We start from the raw sequence: 20,067 nt of genomic DNA, 5'->3' as shown, positions 1-20,067 counted from the left end.
CGCCCCCTCCTGATTGGCGAGTTCGGCTGCGGGCTATTTTTAGCAGGGTATATAAAGCGGGGAAGCGGCTGCTTTTTCTGGGAGGGAGGTGTGTGCTTGTGCGGCGAGCGAGCTCCTCGTGCGGGGGAGGGGAAGCCGCCGCTCGTGGTGCTGCCGGCGCCGGGCGGGGAGGGCGCTGCGGAGCCGCTCGGGCCGTGAGGCGGCCGTTGCGCGGAGCGGGGGGTTGCGAGCGTCCGGGCGTGGGGGTGGCTTCGTGACCTGCCTCACTCTAAAGACTTTCCCTGCAGGTCTTATGAGGTGGGATCCAGGTGTATTTGCAGCCTGCGGGCAGGTCTGTTGCGCCTCGTTTTGTCTGTGAGCAGGAATAAATCCTTAGTTCTGTTGTGAGGAGACCATTGCTTGAATGAGGATCTCCAAAGTACATCTCTGTGATAGGAACCTGCCCCAAGGTCCCAGGCTGCATCTCAGGCAGCGTCCTGTGAAAGTTCATCTCATTTAATGTGCACTTCCACCAAAATAGGTGTTTGTGTGTTGGTATTGGGGCAGCCACATCCTTAACACTGACCCTTATCAGTAATTTTGATCTCTTTGTACAATTAAACAAAATGCAGTTGTTAGTTTTCTGAAGGTTATGTTCAGCAGGAGGAACAAACGCTGCCAATGAGTTTCTTTAATAAAAAGGCATCTCATTTTCCAGCGCTGTTTCCATCTCTTCTTTCCACTTCCCCACTTTTCCCTGTTGCTAGTTACCTACAAATGGTAACTTCATGTTTGGTTCGTCTGCCCACTGTCATCTGAGAATTTGTGGTGTTGAAGTCAAAACATCAGAGCTGAGCTTTCTGCTCCCCAGCCTCTTACACCCCATTAATACGACTATTTTGTAAGCACACAACTTCTGCTCTTGTTTGGGTTTTTCTCTGTCTACGGAGGAAAAAAAAAGCCTGAAGTCAATAACAGCATTATTGTAGGGTCACAAAAACAAACGGATGCTGAAGATCCAGAACTCAAATCTGGAGAACTGAGCTCGCTTAGTAAATATTTTTTTTTTACTTGGCTTCACACGGTCAATCACATGAATATATTTCCAAAATTGCCTTGCTAACCCCAGATAGTCCAGAAAGTTTGGTCAGTTTTCTGACCAAAACCATATCCTCCAAAGAAATGTACAGGAAGAAACAAACCACCACCAATAATAATAATAATAAACCTTCTTAAGAAAGTGAATTATGCACCTAATTTGAGCATACTCCTAGCTGTGTGAAGTGTTTTGTGGCCTGGGCTGCAATGTGTCTTTTAGTCATATATAACTCAGTAATGCATCTCTGGAAATCCTCAGTGTTTGTACAACTGACCCGTTCCCTCTTTGGGTAAGTTTTTAGTTTCAGACAAAGGGACAGTGAATGCCTACTATTTATTTATTTGTTTATTTTAAGCTCACCTGTTTTTAGCTGTGCTTCATGTGCCAGAGGTCTGGGCTCCTTGCGGGCTGGGTGAGGTTTACATGGTGGAGTTTGAAGCATATGGGCTTCAATCCCAAGTGTGAAAGAATAGGCAAGACTGTAGCATGAACTAATTTGGTGTTCTTACTCAGTGTATTCTTATCAGGAATTAAAATGAAATAGTGAGTCAATAAAATGCTGATGTTTGGGAGACACTTCCATGGAATTAAGCTGAAGGGAGAGGTGCCAACAGCGGCCAGTCTGACTGAAAGGATGGAGTGCGAATTAAAGGGAATTTATTGCAATCTGTGGAGGATATTAAATATGAGGAAATTTTAATAGGACTCAAAATGAAAGAAAATGAATTAACAATATAGTTTGATCTTAATGACTTTCTTTAACCTATACATAGTAGTAAAGTTTCAGATATCAATTTTATATTACTGGCATTGTTTTGAATCATGAGCCAGGGTAGAATTTACCTTGAAAACTTTAAATGAAAATATATTCTAAGTAAAAGGAAAGAAAAAAAAAGAAAACAGTCAGTCCCTTGGGACCACAGCACTTTATTTAGATGTGCCAAGCAGGGACAGTGGCATCTTGATTTAGAGCCGAGGGCTGTTCATTGACAGTAGTGGTGAAGGGTGTCGAAGCATGTGTACAGAACAGGCAGTGCTAATGGGCAGGGAAGGAATACAGCTATTTAGCTCCTTGGATAGATTTCTTGTGACTGCTTTACAGCTGAATCAGGATGTGTGCCCCTGATTATGTGGAGGTAGTCACAGACTTACTTTCCGTAAGTGTGTTTTTAACTCTGTATGATCTGTCATCTATAAAAATAGCAAAAAAAATGAGTATGTATTATATAGGATTAGTCCAAATGCCAGTGCTCTGCTTGGAGAGTTGCACAGTGGCTTTTAAGTAAGACTGTCCAACAGCTAGTGTAATCAGCCAACTTATCCCTCTAAGGTCATTGATTTATGAATAGGTGTAGGAAAAGGAAGAAAGGAAGAAAAGAAGAAAGGAGGAAAGGAAGAAAGGAAGAAAGAAAGAAAACAAAAAACAACCCTGTGTGCTTTATTTTTGTTTTTGTGTTTTTGGCTCATTAATTATGATAAGGTTCTGTCTGAAAAGCTATATTACCGCATTAAATACCCCACCACTTCTCCGTAGTAACCGCTTTGCCAGGGCTGGTGGAATGTTCCTGGAAAATCTGTGAGCCGGCGTAGCAGGCGACAGACGGTGTTTTCCAGGTGGGCTGAGCTCTGCATGAGGCAGGGGGAGCACCTGTTCTGTTCTGAGAATATTCATGCATTTTAGAGGGCACATTAGCTTGCTCCGTGCTGTACTCAGCGCTGAGAGTATGAAGAGGAGGAAACCTGAAAATGCTTCATGTATGCCAGATGCAGGGAGGTTATATGGAATGGACAGAAATCAATAGCTAGTGGTTTGATTAGGATAAATGGGCTTTATTTGGGGAAAAGAGAGAGAAAGCATGTCAAGTGCGTGAAAGCATTGTCAGTTAGCAGAGAGCACTACTTAAAATGCTCTGCTTCTGAGGTGGTAAGTTGCTAAATGGAAAACTAGCATGCAATGTGATTCTAGCACAGATAAAGTAAATGCTCTTTGAGGACATATAAATAGAACTGTTATGAATAGGCAAGCAACTGGAGTGTTTCCTGATCTGTCACCCTGGCAGAAGCAAAATTAGAGAATTACATTGCAGACCACAAGCTAGTATAAGGCAGTGATAGTTAAAATAATTAAAAAGAAATCATCACAATAACACAATAAATAAACATTTTAGTAAACATAACCAGAACTTGTTCAGCAGATACAGTAATATGTTAGGCTAGATGAGTTGTTTCACTACAAATACTGGTAAAGAATTAACTAGAATGGAGGAGAAAAAATGTCATTAGCTAATATGAACAGAAGGTGAACCAATGACCCACAACTAAGTAAAAAATCAAAGAGAAGTGGTTATGCTATTTTTACTTTGTTTTGTTTTTCTTCTTTTTTCTTTTCACTCCTCATACCAAGCCCAAAGCTATGTTCTGTCTGTTGTTCACCTGCTACACAGTCTTGGAGTTCATTCCTTTAAACTCCGCTTATTTTATACTTATTTCATACTTATTTTATACATACCTAGATGTGCATAAACTGTTGCTGAGAACATAATACTGGGAATTGGTATGTGAGCTCCATTAGCACCTAGAAGCATTATTAGAATGAGCGATGACGACATATAGTCCTTTTTCAGGCATATGTATTGCAGCACATCTTCCTCAAGTCTGTGTAACTTCACCTTGAAGGCAGGTACATTTTCTGCTCCCATGGCAGGCACTGGAACAAAATTCTGTCAGTGCTGTAATTACTAGTGACAGTCCTTAATTCCAGGACTATTCTCAACCAAGTTATTAGACCTATTTCCTCACATGCCAGTGCTGTCTTTCTGTTTTAAATAGTTCTTTTTTTTTTTTTTCTTTTTTTTTCTCCCTGATGCATAGATACTGAACCTATTTATCAAGAAAACATAACTGCTTTCATTTTTTTTTTCCTAGGTGACAAGAATTAGCAAAGTGTCAGACTGTATTTCTACAAAATCCTCAGCTGAGCAGTTCACTCAGTAGTACACAACTGTATTATTGTAAGTTGTAAGTTCAATTGAAAAAGATGTTTTGTAGTTTGTAATATAGCAGATATCACTTATGTGTCTTAAGTATTTAAAAGCTCTAGTACTATACAGGATAAATTAAAACTCCAAAAATGTTAGCGCTGTTTGTGGTGTCTGAACAGCTGTAGCAGCTGTCTGTAAAATCTTTGGAGTTTTATAAGAGATGAATTTCTAATCTTAAATACAAATATAAAGTAATAGGAAATGAATGAAAAGGGAAAAGAAAAGCGCACTTTCTTTACAAAGCATTTTTAGAAAAGATGTAGATTTTAGGGTAAGCACCCTCATAAGAAGTAATGAACACAACAACTGAGACTTGGCTGATGCCAAGTTACTGGCTGCTTTCAGAAAGTTACTGAATACTCCTTGAGGTGGAAGAGCAGAAACTGCTATGATTAGTGGTGAAAAAGCAGTTTGAGCTAGGGAAATAAATAGTGTTGCTGGGCATTTTGTTATTTTCTTATGGCCAATTCTTACTTTTTTTTTTTTGTTTGTTTTTTGTTTTTTTCCCCCCATTGCTAATTAGTGACCATTATCTAGCAGTGCGTTGTGTTGGGAAACTTAATTCAGCCAAATTTAGTAAGAAATTAGACCAGAAACCCAACATATACCAATCATTCTGTGAAGAAGGAGAATGGAGCGCTGATGATGTTTAGGTGTTTAGCAGCACCTGGACTGTCTCCTTTGTGGCTCGTGTCTGTTCAAGTAAGGATTAGTATAAGCATATAAAGTTAGATTATAACTGCAAACTTTCAAAGAAGAATGCAAATAATTATTTCTAAGCAGTGATGCCAATTAGAAGTAGGAATGGCTTTCTTGGAGTCATTGTGAAACTGCCTTTTCTGGGAATTAGTCAAGGTGAGACTAGGCAAGGAGTTATGTGGATGCCCCCTCCAAGAATGGCAGACCTTTACTAGAAATGAACCACTTGGCCTGGGATCCTTTTCCTAGCTCATCACATCTCTGCTCTTACCATATGCTAAGTGTGCTATGTGGATTGTAAGTTTTGCAAAGGGTTTCTCTCTGCATCACAGTACTCCTTTCCAGGGTGCCCAGGAGGAAAACAAAGCATCTAGTATGTTGCTGCAAAAATAGGGGACTTTCCAATCAACAGGGCATGGGATGATCCTTCTGGCCCTTTGTAATTTGACTTGTTCCTTCAGTGCTCTGGGATAGGATAGCAATCTAACTGTGCCTTCTTACCTTGAGAAATGGGAGCCAGTGCTTGTTTTTTTTCTCTCCATTAACATCAGCTGCAAAATTAGATACTGCATCTGATATACACATGGGCAAACGCATTGGAGAGCAAAATGAACTGTGGCCTTTCAGCACCTTGTCCTTCTTTGGGACACAGAGAAGTAAACACAGTCGTTAAAGACTCAGCACCATTACCACATAGTGAACCTTTACTCACTGTTCCCACCTATTGTTATTTGAAAGATCCCATTTCCTGTTTTGAGTAACTGTTGCCAATGGACAGGATTCAGATCTCATTCACATGAGTGTAACTCTAGTAGCTTTGGAATATCAGTGGGGCAAAGGAAATAAAAAGCAAGGGATGGATGAAGTAATGCTGAGTTTCGACTGAACTACTCTGTGCTCAGTTCCAGTCAGTGTCAAAACTTAGCCCATGTCATGGGAAGTTGTGAACTGCTGTGTAAGACCTGACACTGACCCATCAACATAGTCACATTATTTTCATTATTGCTACTGTGGTCTAGAATGATGGCAGTAATAAGATAAGGAGATGTATTCTGTAAGTATCTGAGATGAATGAGTATATACTTATATAAACATGTAATGTCTAGTTAATGGTTGGTTCATAGAAACTTCTTGGCTCCTCTCTATGAGACTGTAAAGTTGTAAGAAATATATAAATGACTGTGTAAAAAGAGAGGTATATCTCAGCCTAGTGAAAATTAAAAAATAGCAACCTACGAAAAACAGCTTGTTTAAGGTGTGGGAGAAAGGACTTATTGTCTGAATGCTATAATGAGGAAACAGAAACACAGAGATAATTGGATGATCACACCCACAGAGATACCTCTCAGCTCTCAGTTAGTCACCTTTCTCTGTAGGGAAATTTATTGAAAATATAAATGCCTATAAAATGTCATGAATCCTTGGCTAGTATTATCTCTGGGTCTCAGTTCCCTAACAATACAAAGAGGATACTGCTTTCTTTCTTCAGTCTATGCCAAATGTAAGCTTTGGCCCAAAATCACAAATAGAGATTATGGCAGAGCCAAGAAATGAACTCAGATCTTCTGAGTCCTAATCCAAGCTTGTTATCATAAGCTCATCTTTCATTTGCTTTTGAATAACAACCAAAGTGTTAACCCTATTCCTATACGTTTACAACCTGATGGAGTTCTTATCTATGGTGGTCATTTCATTTCCTGCTGGCAATTTCAAAAGCTTTTCAAAGCCTCCCCCCAACCCCCTCTATCTTTTTTTTTTTTTTTTTTTTTTTTTTTCCCAGGAGATAAGCCGTTTCCTTCAAGATATCTCCAGGAAAGCTAGCCTGTCTTCTTTGGAAATGAATGCTATGTGATTTTTACCTGGTGGTGAAATCATCTATTAGCATTTCTTAATTATATGGTCTTCTTTGTCTTCCTTTCCCACTGTTTGTGTTTAATCCTTCTCCCTGAAAAATTTGCAGACCTTTTTTAGAGATTTCCTAGATGATTTTTGCCAAATACCATGTTTTGCTTTAAATGAGCACGTTTAGAGTTCAAATGCTCTAGGCTACTTGCTGTTTTCAAGGGGCAAACAATTAAGTTAATATGCATGCATAAAAGCCAAAATCCTTTCTCCTGCAGTATACAACATTAATTTGTGTGAGGATTTTTAATCTCATTTGGCATTAATTTTAAATCATGGATGTTAGATGCATGATGGAAATAAAAAATTAGATTTTTTGAAACAAACAACATTGCCTTGTTGCTTCAGTGTGAGGAATAAAGTCCTTAATCAGGTGATCTTTTCAATAACAGCTGATTCAATATAAAATCACACTTTTGTTCTAAAGAATGCTGACTTTGAGACAAATAATGTTTTGAGATAATTGTACCCAAAAGGACTAAATTTAATTTGAAAAGAAGTACTGTCTCATTTTAAATTATTAAGAATGTCTTCCCTAATGCAGAGCTTTTAAGAGTTTATCTGTTTTTTGGGGGTCTTGTCCACCTGAAATTTAATTCATCAACATGAATTTGGAAATGCTTTGGTCCAAAACAATGCACGTGAAGTGAATTAGCTACTTATACAGCAAATGTATGTTGCTCCAATGGAGCTAAACATTTATACATGGATGACCCAAACTGTATGGTCATCAAGGGAATTGAAAAGCAATGCCTTCAGAAGCTGGGAAAAAGGGTTTTCTTACTTATGTGGTTATTATGTATTCTTTATGTTGTGATAACACCTAAAGGCCTCAGCAGTGCTGAATCCTATTGAGCTACATGTGGCAGGAGCACAGCAAATAATAGACCCCGTCCTAAAAAGCTTAGGTAAACATAGCTTTAATTAAGGCTGATTGGTCCCTTTACAAGAGCCTAAATATTTCAAGATTCAGTGTGTTAATTATGACTGCACCCTTCTCCCGTTAGTCAATAGCTGATGACTGGGATGTCATTACAGGCAAAAATGTAACATAACATTTTCCTGGGATTTAGAGTTGTTCCAACTTGGCTAAGTTGTATAGCACTGTGAATGAAAAGGAGGAGTGGGAATGCACTACCTTCTAAAAGGTGGGGATGTGGTGTGTCACTGGCTATGAGTGCTTAGATGTTGATGAGAACATCTAGACTCATTATTTGGAAGCCTCATGGTACTGTCCAATCTGTACAGACAGATGTATCCAAACAGGCAATCTCTTGCATGGTTTCAAAAAAGACAAAAAAAAAAAAGACAAAAAGAAGCCTTGGTGCTCCCGCTTTACAAACTAGGAGGTCTGGAAATTTGTCTATGCAGAGATTAAAAACTGCAGTGAGATTCTTCAGTGGAACTGTTTCCTGTTAACTGACATGTGGTATCTGTGTCCAGATCAACAGATGGTTTTTGCTTTGCAGTGACTCATTATTGCTACATGGTGAGAATGTCCTCTGAAGTATGAGCTTTGGGTGTTTCTATCCTTTGCTTTTTTGTGCTGTTGCTAGGCCCAAAGCATTGCAGAATTGCTCTCCAGCTTTTTTCCTGGTGTTTGTAGTGTTAGTATTTAGCTATGTAGGCAGCAACTGTGGAAAAGGCCATGTTTCTTTTAGAGAGATTATCTCATAATTTGAAACATGATATGCCTCAACATGATCATAAGGGAAAGAAGTCATAGAAGGAAAAAGAATAGCTGGTCAGAACATCATGGAAAGCTGCACGGAAAGAGCAGAACAAAAATGTTTTAAGGCGACTTCTTGTTTGAAGGATGGTAGAAAAGTTCTTATCTGAGTGTTTAAAGGCTCCTGCACACAATGGTGCTTGTATGCAGATAGTTAAAATACCATCAATTCCCTGCGTCCACAGGCTCAGGGTATGTGATATCTCTGTACATCTGTAAAATATTACACATGCTGTAGATTCTGCTTTGCAGATTAAAATGATATAAAAATTGAAAAATTCAAAAAGATGCAATTAAATGTAAAGTAGCTCTCCTGAAGTTGTTTGTTTTTTTTTTTTTTGGAAATAGAAACACTGCTTGTTCAAGTAAAATTTCTTTTAAGCAGTTGCTTTCAATCTTCCCAGATCCCTGTGGAATGAAAAGATGAGTCTTGTGGCATGCTTGGAAGGTTAATGAATGTGGACTCTGGATATAGTCTCAGGGTGAAAGATATCTTGCTGAAAATGTGTTACGGAAAGAGTTTAAAAGAGAGGGCAGTCGCCAGAGCACTTACGTGACTTATAACAATAGTTCTACTCAGAGAAAAAAAACTTTTTTTTTTTTTTGTTAGCTATTGCCTACACCATTGAAATATAGTACTATGAATATCAGCCACATGTAAGTATCTCCTGCAAACAGTACGTTCAGGTGTAAAAAGCTTGATTCATGAAATTCTGCGTTATAAGACAGCTGCATTCAGCAATAAGCCCAGTGAGGTTGTGGATGCTCTCTCCCTGGAAGCATTCAAGGCCAGGCTGGATGGGGCTTTGAGCAACCTAGTCTAGAGGAAGCTGTCCCTGCATATAGCAGTGGGATTGGAACTAGTTGGTCTTAAAGGTCAGACCATTCTATGACTATGATAATAGCTCTCATATCTGAACAATTCTTGGTGTACCTTCACATAGGGAGCCCAGCACTAGTAGCTTAGTTTGTATATTGCCAAAGGGCAGGATACTTGCAGCAACCTCTTCAACTGGGATAAATGTTTTCACTTGTCTAATCAAGGAGAGAGGTCTTTGCCACAACTGTTATTTAACCCTCAGAGTGCACCCTATGGTCTAAATAGTGCCCTGCAATACAGCCCTTTACCTCAGACTATCACCCAAAACAGAACCCTTTCCACTCCATTCAGTTTATTTCCTATAGCATTTCAGCATTGCTTTATTTTTTTTTCAAGTTTGCCACACATCAACATATCCATCATCCACCCTTCAGTCTTGATATGTGGAATGTTCACTCTCATACAGTAGGACAGGGTTGGATAAATACACAATATATGTAATTCCTCTCTCCATCATAATCTCAGTGGATGTCCTCTTATTTCAGTATAATTTTAATAATACAGACCACTTATATAAAATCTCTGGAGCAACAATCACTTTGTGAAATGACCTTTCTTGTGAAATTTCAATATGATGGCAACATTTAGCATGATATGTAATTATTTTTAAAATGCCCTCTTTCCCTAGTGCCTCAAAAGTTGTGCATGTGCCTAACTACATCTGACACTCATGCAACTCTAAAACATTTAACAATATTTAGTTTTAATTTTAAGACTTTTTTTATCCTGGAGGCATGTGAATAGGTCAAAATCTGAGTTCCACCAGAAAAATAGGCTATTGCTGCCTTTTTATATTTGAAAAAATCTTAAAGCTGAACCAAGGTGCCTTTCACTGACTCAAAAATTGGAAGTTCAAACTAAAAAACATTTATATGACAATGTTATTTTAAAAATACTGGCTTTTGGAACAGTACAAGGAATTTTAAGAAGCCTGACAAATAATATTTAATTTATGTGTTGGGTGTAGTTTTTCTATTACGTATTGTCATGGTTTTATCATCATGCTAGGTATTTTACTGCAGTTCTGAAATCCTTGGATATATTTTCAGATTTTAATAGGATCTCAATCAAATTAAAAGTACAGAGTTACGATCCTTCTGCTAGCTCCCATAGAAACTCCTCTAGTGCCTAATTTAGATTTCATTAAACTAACATGATATCATTAATTAGACATTTCACTGATAAGAGAATAGATTTTCTCTTATCAGTAGATTTTCTCAAGAGAACTGCGACAGATCTAATTTTCCTGAACTTCATGAAAATATTTGAACTGATATTTCCATTCTTGACCTTGGCACAAGAAGTAGGAGTGTAGTAATGAAATATACTGATGGTTTGATGGTCAGAGATATTGCCAATACAGAGTTGGATTGTACTGTAATATCACAGAAAAAGAATGGCCTTGAGGGCTGGGGTAATGTCAATGGAAAGAAAGAAAAAATAATACAAAATTTGGGATTATGCACTTATGTACCAAGAATTGATTCTGCACTGCAGGAGGTCATCAGTTAATCTTGACAAAAGAACAAACAGGCCATTTAACCACTGATCATGAGATCATCTGATCATGAGATCACCTGGCTCACTGAAGAATTTTCAGCCAGTAGCAAGACAGTAAATGAGATCATGGGATGCAATAGGAATTTCCAGGAATATATGCTAATTTTCAAAGTCCTCAGTTGGATCATGTCAGAAGTATTGTACTTAGCTGGTTGCTTCATGTTTAGGAAATAGGTTGCCTGTGAAAGAATGCAGAGAAGCAAGATGCATGACATACAGAAAGTCTGCTGTAAGACACAGTAAGTGAAAAAAAAAAAAGCTCATTTAACCAAAAGAGGGCCACGTGAGAGGGCATATATTTATTCTGTGAATGAAGTGGAAAAAAAAACAAACCCACAAACAACACTGGAGGAGAACCATTTAACAAGCACAGCATAGGAAAGATATAAACTGGATATTCTGCTGTTTTATGATTTTGGTTTTTATTGAGAAAAAGATATATATGAAGTTTTGCAATAGGAATTGTGGACCAAAAATCCCATTAATTATTACAAAGAAGTAAGGGTGGCCTTACTGGATAAAGCCAATTGTCTATCAAGCTCCACATTTTCCCTCCAATGATGATAAAATTTATACAGAAATGACAGAAGTTCAAGTTCAGATCTTGTAGTAATGACTGTACTAGATTTGCACTATCCTTTTAAAACTCACGGGCAAAAATTTGGTGGCAGTAGTTTCAAGTAGGAGACTGTGTAAGCCTAGCCACTTTCTGCAGTCAGTTGCCTTTGAATTCCCCTACCGTTTCCCTAGTGGTTTTAGATGCTGTATCTGTGCCTTACAAATTTTCTATATAGATCTGTTGGTCATGAATTTATGTAATCCCTTATTTATTTAGTTTATTTTTACTGACAGTTGTCTTTTGTCTATGATGATAGACACTGTATGTGGATAGGTCCCTTCCAAACATGACCTGTGTTACAGCTCTGAGCAGAAATAAATATCTACACCTGCTGGACTCCTGTGATTGCTTATGCCAGTCTTTGCATAATAAAAATTCTCAGATATGTGACCTTTTACAGTTAAGATATGTTTAGCTTGTTAAGAGCAAAATATTGTGTATCTGTAGCATAGAAACTAGTTTTCTGATTATATCACATTCTTAAGTCATCAAGCAATATCTGAAACAAATATGTATTCACTCACTTTTAAGATTCATAGCAGACATATTTCAGGCTTTAAACAGGCTTTTGCCTTTTGAAGTGAACACTTCACTAGAACTGTTAGTAAAATTCTCAATTTCAAGTTCTGTCAAAAAGCAACGACCAGTGATCACTGTTCAGCATTTGCATGTTACACAGCACAGGAAAGGAAGATGAGTTTCATGTGATTTATAGAATTGTTGTTTAAAAGACAGTCAAGGTTGTCCTTGCAGAATTACAGACAGTGGGGCTGAAGGTAGATCTGAGCTGGCACTTACTCACCTCCAACACACCTTAATTTTCAGACTCTTGTGGGAGTCTAGCTCTGTCTAGCATGTTGTCTTCAACAGGACTGTTGGTGTGTTAAGGGTGAATGTTCTGCATCATCGCTGGCATTTTTCCTTTACCTGCCAGGTGTCCTTGGATGTCACATTTCCTGTGATAATTTGTGTTTATTCAACTTTTCTTTTAAAGCTATGACTCTCATACTTTGTGTGTTTAAGGTAGTCATAAAGAACTCAGGAACCGTCTCTCTGGGAACTCCCAAATACTCAAAACTTGATCTCTCCTCTCCTCTCCTCTCCTCTCCTCTCCTCTCCTCTCCTCTCCTCTCCTCTCCTCTCCTCTCCTCTCCTCTCCTCTCCTCTCCTCTCCTCTCCTCTCCTCTCCTCTCATCCCCCATTCATTCCTTTATTTGTTTAACTTTTTCTAAATGAGATTCACTTTTCTCTTTGGTCTATAATATATTGTTTTCCTAAAACTAAAACTATGAATACTTTGATAAATAAGCAGAAAGGCTGTCCACTTTCACTTTCGTTAAGTATCTTTTGTTGCAATTGTTTTAACAAGAAGTATATTGAATTTGTCAAACTGTTTCACAACAGACATTTATGAGGATTATAGTACCTAGTCCACAGTCCTTTACTCTTCAGAACTGCAAACACGTCACTCCTGTTAAGAGCTATGTATGACGATTGATGAATGTTTTATGGCTAAAAGGAAAAAAGTTTAAAGTGCAGAGCAAGAAACAGCTTAGAAGGGCAATGAGAGCAGGAAAGCCTGTTTCATAAATGATATCATTTTGTCGCATTGAGTAAACATTAACAATATGGAGTGTTAAGTGTAGAATTCATGAAAAATTACTACTATATTACTTTTTCCCTTGAAGTGCTTGAATTAATAGAACTTCAAGTTGAATAAATATGATTCCTTCTCTACATTCTGAAAGGAACTTATTAAATGAAGATAATTGTACTGGAATAATATACCCTATTTAAGTGTTATTAGTCATCTTTCTATGGAAGATTGCACTATGTTACTGTCAACAGTGTTTAAATCAACAGTATGTCTCAGGCCATTCTTCTATAATGGTCACTTGATCTGCAGAACTCATGAATTTCTGATTTCCTTCAACCTTCAGCAATTTTCACTATTCCAAGTATAATTTAATTGAAGGATCTTAGAGATTTACTTCACTGAGTCCCAGAAGAGTACTTGATCAATACAAAATTTTGGATTTACCCATAAATAAGTGCTAGATTTGGAGGAAATTATGACCGATATACACAATCTCAGATCACAATCACATCAGGAACTGAGCCAAGGGAATATTTCAGCTAAATATGATGTGCACTTGTTTGTTTAGAGAATCTCATAAACTCTGCATGTAAGCTGAGAGGGATCAAGACTGTTTCTGAGTTTTCAAGTTTCAACAGTGCAACCTAGTTGTGTCCTGACTTTATAGTAGTACCAGCATGCCCTATATTAGTCTGGTTTGGCTAGGAAATTAGCCTTGGCAAATGGATTAAAGAAGGAAGCTCAATGCTATAGAAAGTCCTAGTTAGAATGCTCAAAAATTGGGAAATACTGTAGGTGCAGTGGAAGGTGAGCTCCTACTAGCCTACTACAGGAAGCAGATTACTTGCTTACAAGGGTTGCCTTATGACCATAATGGTGTGGAAGCCACTAAGGAAGGCAAGACTTCTGCACAGGTAAATCTAGAAAAACAATCAGGTATTGTAGGTGTCATGAAACAAATACAAAAATATTTGCTTAATCACAGAACTGTGTAGATTGTCAAGGTCCTCCTGAGATTGCCTACTCCAAACCCCATGCTCAAGCAGGTTCATCTGGAGGAGGTTGCACAGGATCTTGTTCTCTGCAGATGGAAACTGCAAAATTTCTATGAGAAATCTGTGCCAGTCCTTGACTGCCCTTACAATTAAAAAGTGTTCAGATTGAATTTGATGTTATTTACTTTGTGCCTATTGCCTCCTGTCCTGCCAGTGTCCTCTACTTGGAAGAGCCTGGCTCCTTCTTTGTTGCGTGCCATCAGGTATGTATACAAATTGATGAGGTCCCTCTGAGCCTTCAGTTCTCCAGGTTGAAAAATGACAGCTCTTTCAGCATATCTTTGTATTAAAGATGTTCCTTTTCACCAGTCATCTTCATGACCCTGAAATCCAAATGCAAAAAAATCTACAGGGCTTGGAAGGACTCCTGTACGGCCTCTAAGACAGCATGTATCCCATACAACTTCACTGTTAAATACAGATATATATTCATATATGAAAGAAAAACACTAACAAAGAAAACAGTGAGGATAAATACAGAGGAAGAGCACAATCTTTGTAAAACATCTGACAAATGCATCTTCACAGGACACATATGCTTGAAATTTCTTGAAGACTTTATAGTTACATAATACAGTGAAATCTTCAGGCAAATGGAGAATATTAGAAAATGCATAATTTCACTACAGTCAGATAAGAATATACTATCAATATAGTTCATTTTCTCTGTTCATTTTTGTGATTCATAAGGCTTTGTTTTTCTCCCCTCCTGGCTATTACTTCTGTGGCTGTTGGATCACTTTTAGAGATCACTTTTAGGATCTTTCTGAAATACTTTTTTGTCAGAATTTCTGTGTCTTTCTTTAGTTCCAGGAACTTTTTTCCTATCCATTCTCTTTTATTTTACACAGTTTCTGTGCAATTTCTGTATTATTTTTTTTTTTCCTTATTTTAAATGTTGCAATACAAAGCAAGAAGAAAAAAATACTAGAAAATTATTTAATAATTCTCTCTACGTGTCTTTGATATACATATTCCACCAAAAGCTTGTTCATTTTATAGGGAATTCATTTTGCATGCTTAAAATGAATTTTCAGAATATTTAATTTGAGAACTTGAGTCTATTAAAATGCATTACAGCAGCATCACAAATGCTCCCCACTGAAAAAATACTTGTCCTTTTGAAAATATAACTTGTATTATCTTCCAGCTTTACAACTCATGAATATTGTTAGTTGCTACTGTACCTCATAGTAAGTAATGCCCTGTAAAACAAAAATTTAAGCCATTTATCTGAAAAACTCCAAATGCCTTCTACATCCTTATATCCTTGGGTCAGTCCAGCCAGAGATGAAGCTGAGAGCTGCAGGAAGTAACAAGCAGGAAAGGAATTTATCTGTTCCTGGCAATTGCTGCTCCCATTTGAGCATGCTAAACCAGAGCTCTGGATCTCTACTTCTGTAAGAAATATAACATCAGGGTTGTAACTTGTCAGTTCCAAGATAGAGGTTTCATGTATGATGGAGACCTATTAGAACATGAGCACTTTTGAAAAGAACACATGCAAATGGAGGATTTGTAATCATAAAATTGACATGGTGCCAGTGGTAGATGAAAATATATTTATGCATGTTGAATATAACACAGAGTAAGCTGACACCAAACCTTCATGTACTAAATGTTAGGTCCCAGAAAACTGAAACACTGGTTTTCAAATTGCAAAATATGAATAATAAGAAATATGAGTTCCTTTCATTAAACTTTAAGTATTAAAACACTGGGGACTTGTGTTTTCCAGTCTATCTGAGCAAATATAAGATACATGTAAAATTCACATACATGTGTTCATTTATGAAATTGCAATTCTCGGGCAGAAAGTTTTGTCAGACAATTGCAGTTGTGCACTGCAATCTCTTGATAAGAGACCAGATACAGAATAGGAAGTTCTGCAGCAGAGCTGAAATTATGTTCATATTTTATTCAATGGTTATATATTTGGAGAAAGAAATGTTGCTTCTCAAATTTAGTGTTAAGCTATGAATAGATTGTGAGCCTTTGTCCCGCACTTCAAGATAACTATCTAGTTAAAATCACCAGATGTATAATGGTGCTCAGCAAGGACTGCTACTGAAATGCAGCCCGTGTAGCAGCTAAACCCTGAAACAGTATGGTAGAAATACCTTTCTTAACATGCCAGGCTACTTTGAAAGTGTTAGGGTCTGATTATCATAGGTACAACACTGGGGTTACTTAAGCTTCTTCAATGTGAAATCACAGAAGCACTACTCTGAGTTAAGTAGTTTTTGGCAGATGGTGGAACAAGATAACTATTTTTTCCCACTAGAAGACAGAAATGCTATTTGCAAGAGCACAGAAAAAACATGTTGCTTTAGCAGCAAAATTATAAAATCTGCTGTTTTAGTGGGCTGGAATTGTAAAATACTGCTTGTGTCACAAGAAAGATAACAGTGAAATAATGTAGGGTTCTGAGGTTTCTTAGGATATGTTGCATTTGACACTGAATTGTAAATTCTTAGTCACTGCAATGGCTTTTCAAAGTTTAATTTTTCACACATAAAAAAAAAAAAGATGTGTTTTGATGTCAAAGTAGAATGCTTGAGGCCTTATTGTGTTCTTGCAGTGCCTGATGCAGGGAAATTGTCTTGAGTTTTATTTTAATATCTAAAATTAGGTTCTGGGCACAGTATGGAGGCAACAGATAAACACTGTTGCTACAGAGTTTTTAAGATATCCATTAGAACTTTCTTTTTTGCCTGCTCCATGCCCATGATAAAAGGCTGGCATTGTTATTTATGTTATTTATATGTTTTCATGGGACATCTGAGTCATTATGATGTGGATTATTATGCTTCCTTGATATTTTAAAAATACAAAACTGACAAAGAATCAGGAAAATATTAGGAAGATGACAAAATCCTGTTCTAAGAGTGCTGCAGCTGGTGGCATGCTTACTCCTTATCATCACAGGGAGAAATTTAAATTGGTTTGAACAGTTAGTTTCTTTGGTATAACATTTATGCAGTTATGATATATGCTAAAATCTATTTGAAGTAAAAATGAGTAACACCAGTATTGCATTAAAAGGGAAACCGTTCTGTCTTCATGTAGTTGTCTGAACTTATATGTAATACAAATGACATACACAATATCTAACAGTACAGAAGCTGGGAAGGAAAGAAACTACTAGGTGAGACTGGATGCCAAATATTAGGAGATTTTTTTCTTTTCTTAACACTAATTTTTGGTGAAGCAACATCAAATCACGTGCCATTTATAAATAACTGATGCAAGACCATGTAATATGCCTTTATATCAAGTCACATATTTGCTTTGGCTGTAATGTCTGAGTGAAGTACTTTTGCTTTGGCTGTAAAGATGACATCAGTCATAAATAATTGTCATGGAAAGTTACTGGTCCGAGCACAAATCTCCTCACTCATCCTCACTCTCATGATAATAATGTAACTGGCAATACTCACTCATGTGGGAGAATTCCTGCCCGAGGGGGAGGAATTCTGTACAGGCAGCACATTAAGAGGGTTAACAGGACAAGAAGTTTCCAGATGCTTTAAATTAAACCAACTGGTTATTCCTAACAAGAAATGTTTAAATCCAGTCCCTCAGCGAATCACTTTCAAAACAGATATTTATTTTCAAACAAAACCAGTTGCCTTGTGAAACTGTTGGTTGGTTAGGGGAAAAAAAAATGACCTAATGCTTCTGAATAAAATATCTGATCTCTTGTTGCCAAGGCTGAGTCACTTCCTGTTACAATAACAAGACTGTCATCAGCAAACTTCAGTTTGCCAGCGTATGCATGGCTTTATTTGTCCATGTTGTTAGAAAGTTAGTGTTGAAAAATACACCGTACTAAATTTGGAGGCACAGCATTGCAGTAGCATGTTAGTGCTGGATCTCAGTTTCTCTGATTCTTGATAGTATGATCTATTGGTGCAACATGATCGTATCCACCCAGCTGTGTAGAGTTATGCTGTAATTCTATCAAGGGATTCTGGATGCAGCATAATGCATTAGTATCAGCGTGGCTTTCTCAACTGGAATTTGCAGGATCATAGTCAGCTGTTTCTTATTTACAGGAATAAGATTTGAAAAACATCCGGAAGTTCATTCCTTTTGTCACCTAGCAGATATCCTCTAGTGTTTTCTAAACTGTGGTGGCTCTTTAAGTAGTGTTTCAGTCAACTCCCGAGCCATTCAGCCTGCTATGGTTTCAGTTATCCTGCTGTGTACAGACAGGGCTGGCATGGGGCAGAAGTAGGCTTTTACACAACAGGTGTGAAATCCCTGGGCAAAGTAAGCTGACAAAAACCCCTTTCTTCTGTTAGAGCAGCTAAAAAATAAAAGCTCAATCCAGTGTTCACTTTCAGTATTATTCTTGTTTCCCCTCCTTCCTCCCCTCCCCCAGGTCTGAAGTGTTGCTATCTGGGAGTGGTGTCTGGTATGCGGGTGTTCAGGATGACCGTCAGATCTGTACGTGAATCCTAACCCTGACTCATGCTCTGTGACTCACCCTGAGCCTATGGATAAGAACTGGGGGGGAGGGAGAGAAGGGGAGGGACTTAAACCTCCTTTCAGGTTTTAATCCCTGTTTTGTTTTGTTTTTTTTTCCTAAAAATCAAATAAGCCTCGAAATTAAGAGGCAAATGAATACTTAACCTGCACTTCTTTTTTTTTTTTTTTTTTTTTTTTTTTTTTTTTTTTGTGCCCACGTTTCACCCACAAGAAGGAGAAATGATAAAACTTGTAAATTCACTGGGTATGCACAGATGTGCAGTGCTATGTACACAGAGATCTCTCATCCTTTTGAGTAAACAAAAGTCTGGTCTGCCTGGGTTCTGGTTTTAACTCTGTTTACTGTGATTAATATCCTTCCTGCAGGATCATTTATGCTAGTTCTTCCCGAGAGCCATGTGGTGGGTAGTCCTGGACACCTGGCATCTCTTATGCCTCAGTTCTTCAACCACATCCAGAGGAGTCCAAACGAATGAAAATATCTGAGAGCAGATGCTCAGAAGAGGAAGGGCATCATGCTGATTCGAAGTGTGTCAATTTGGGCATCCTTTTCTGCCACTCCAACTTTCAAAATCAAATTGTTATAATCAAGATGTAGAACAAGAATCCTACTAGGGGCCAGCCAAGCTTAATCTGCAGTTTTCTTCCTTCTGTATTTTCAAATAAATAAATAAATAAATAAATAAATAAATAAATAAGGAAGAAAAAGAAAAGAAAACTGGCTTTTTTCAATTCCTTTTTCTCTTTCTTGCTAGCTTAAACGGCAAAACAGAAAACACAAGTTGACATGTTTAAATTGATCATGATGAATCTGAGGATAAGTTGCTATGCTCTGTTCTCTGATAAACAGGAGCATTATTGTGCTGTCCTGGATAAAGTCACTGATTATACTGTTTGGGCCATGAAAGCAAAATGTGTTGCAAGCATTTGGGTGTCTGTAACGAAGCAGTTGTAAATGCTGTGGTTGGTGTCTAAGCAGCTGTTGAGGTCACTGTCAGAATTTCACCATTGCAAAGGAGCTATCATGAGTTATTCCATTGTTTCAGGATGGAAAAGAACAGTTGTTTGTATATGTTTCTTTTTTCCTAAAACAGAACAAATGTTGGCTGTTAACTGCGTTTACAGTGTTCCAGGCTATATCAGTGGAAAAGATTTGTATTTGTCTGAGATCTCCCTTGTCTTCAGCGTAACGTGTCAGACGCTGAGAGTATCATTGTTGCCTAAAGCTTCATTTTTCAGGAGGTTTTGCTGCTGTGTACCCTGAACATTAATTCTGCTCTGGGCAACTTTCCCTGTACATGCACTGATTCACTCCCAGAATATATTTTGTGAATAAAATCAAGCCCTAAATTTGGATACTAAGAATCTCATGCATTTTTTAAGAACACATATCATTTTAATATTGGATTCAGC

General features: G+C 37.7%; 1 long non-coding RNA gene across 2 annotated transcripts; it reads left to right on the top strand.

Moving 5' to 3' along the window:
• Positions 1 to 42: 42 nt before the first annotated feature.
• Positions 43 to 19,414, top strand: LOC149917567 (uncharacterized). 2 transcript variants are annotated; one of them, XR_016467872.1, is made up of 3 exons: positions 43 to 2,692; positions 4,004 to 4,089; positions 19,021 to 19,414. It is a non-coding gene; the product is annotated as an uncharacterized LOC149917567 (long non-coding RNA). The 2 variants fall into 2 exon arrangements; XR_016467871.1 differs by lacking the exon at positions 19,021 to 19,414 and adding an exon at positions 6,599 to 7,000.
• Positions 19,415 to 20,067: the final 653 nt, after the last annotated feature.

The sequence above is a fragment of the Phasianus colchicus genome, chromosome 6 (assembly GCF_987193195.1).
Source record: "Phasianus colchicus chromosome 6, bPhaCol1.hap1.1, whole genome shotgun sequence".
In the NCBI taxonomy this organism is placed as follows: domain Eukaryota; kingdom Metazoa; phylum Chordata; class Aves; order Galliformes; family Phasianidae; genus Phasianus; species Phasianus colchicus.
The sequence above is the reverse complement of the archived record's forward strand: the minus strand, read 5'-3'. Positions and strand labels throughout refer to the sequence as shown.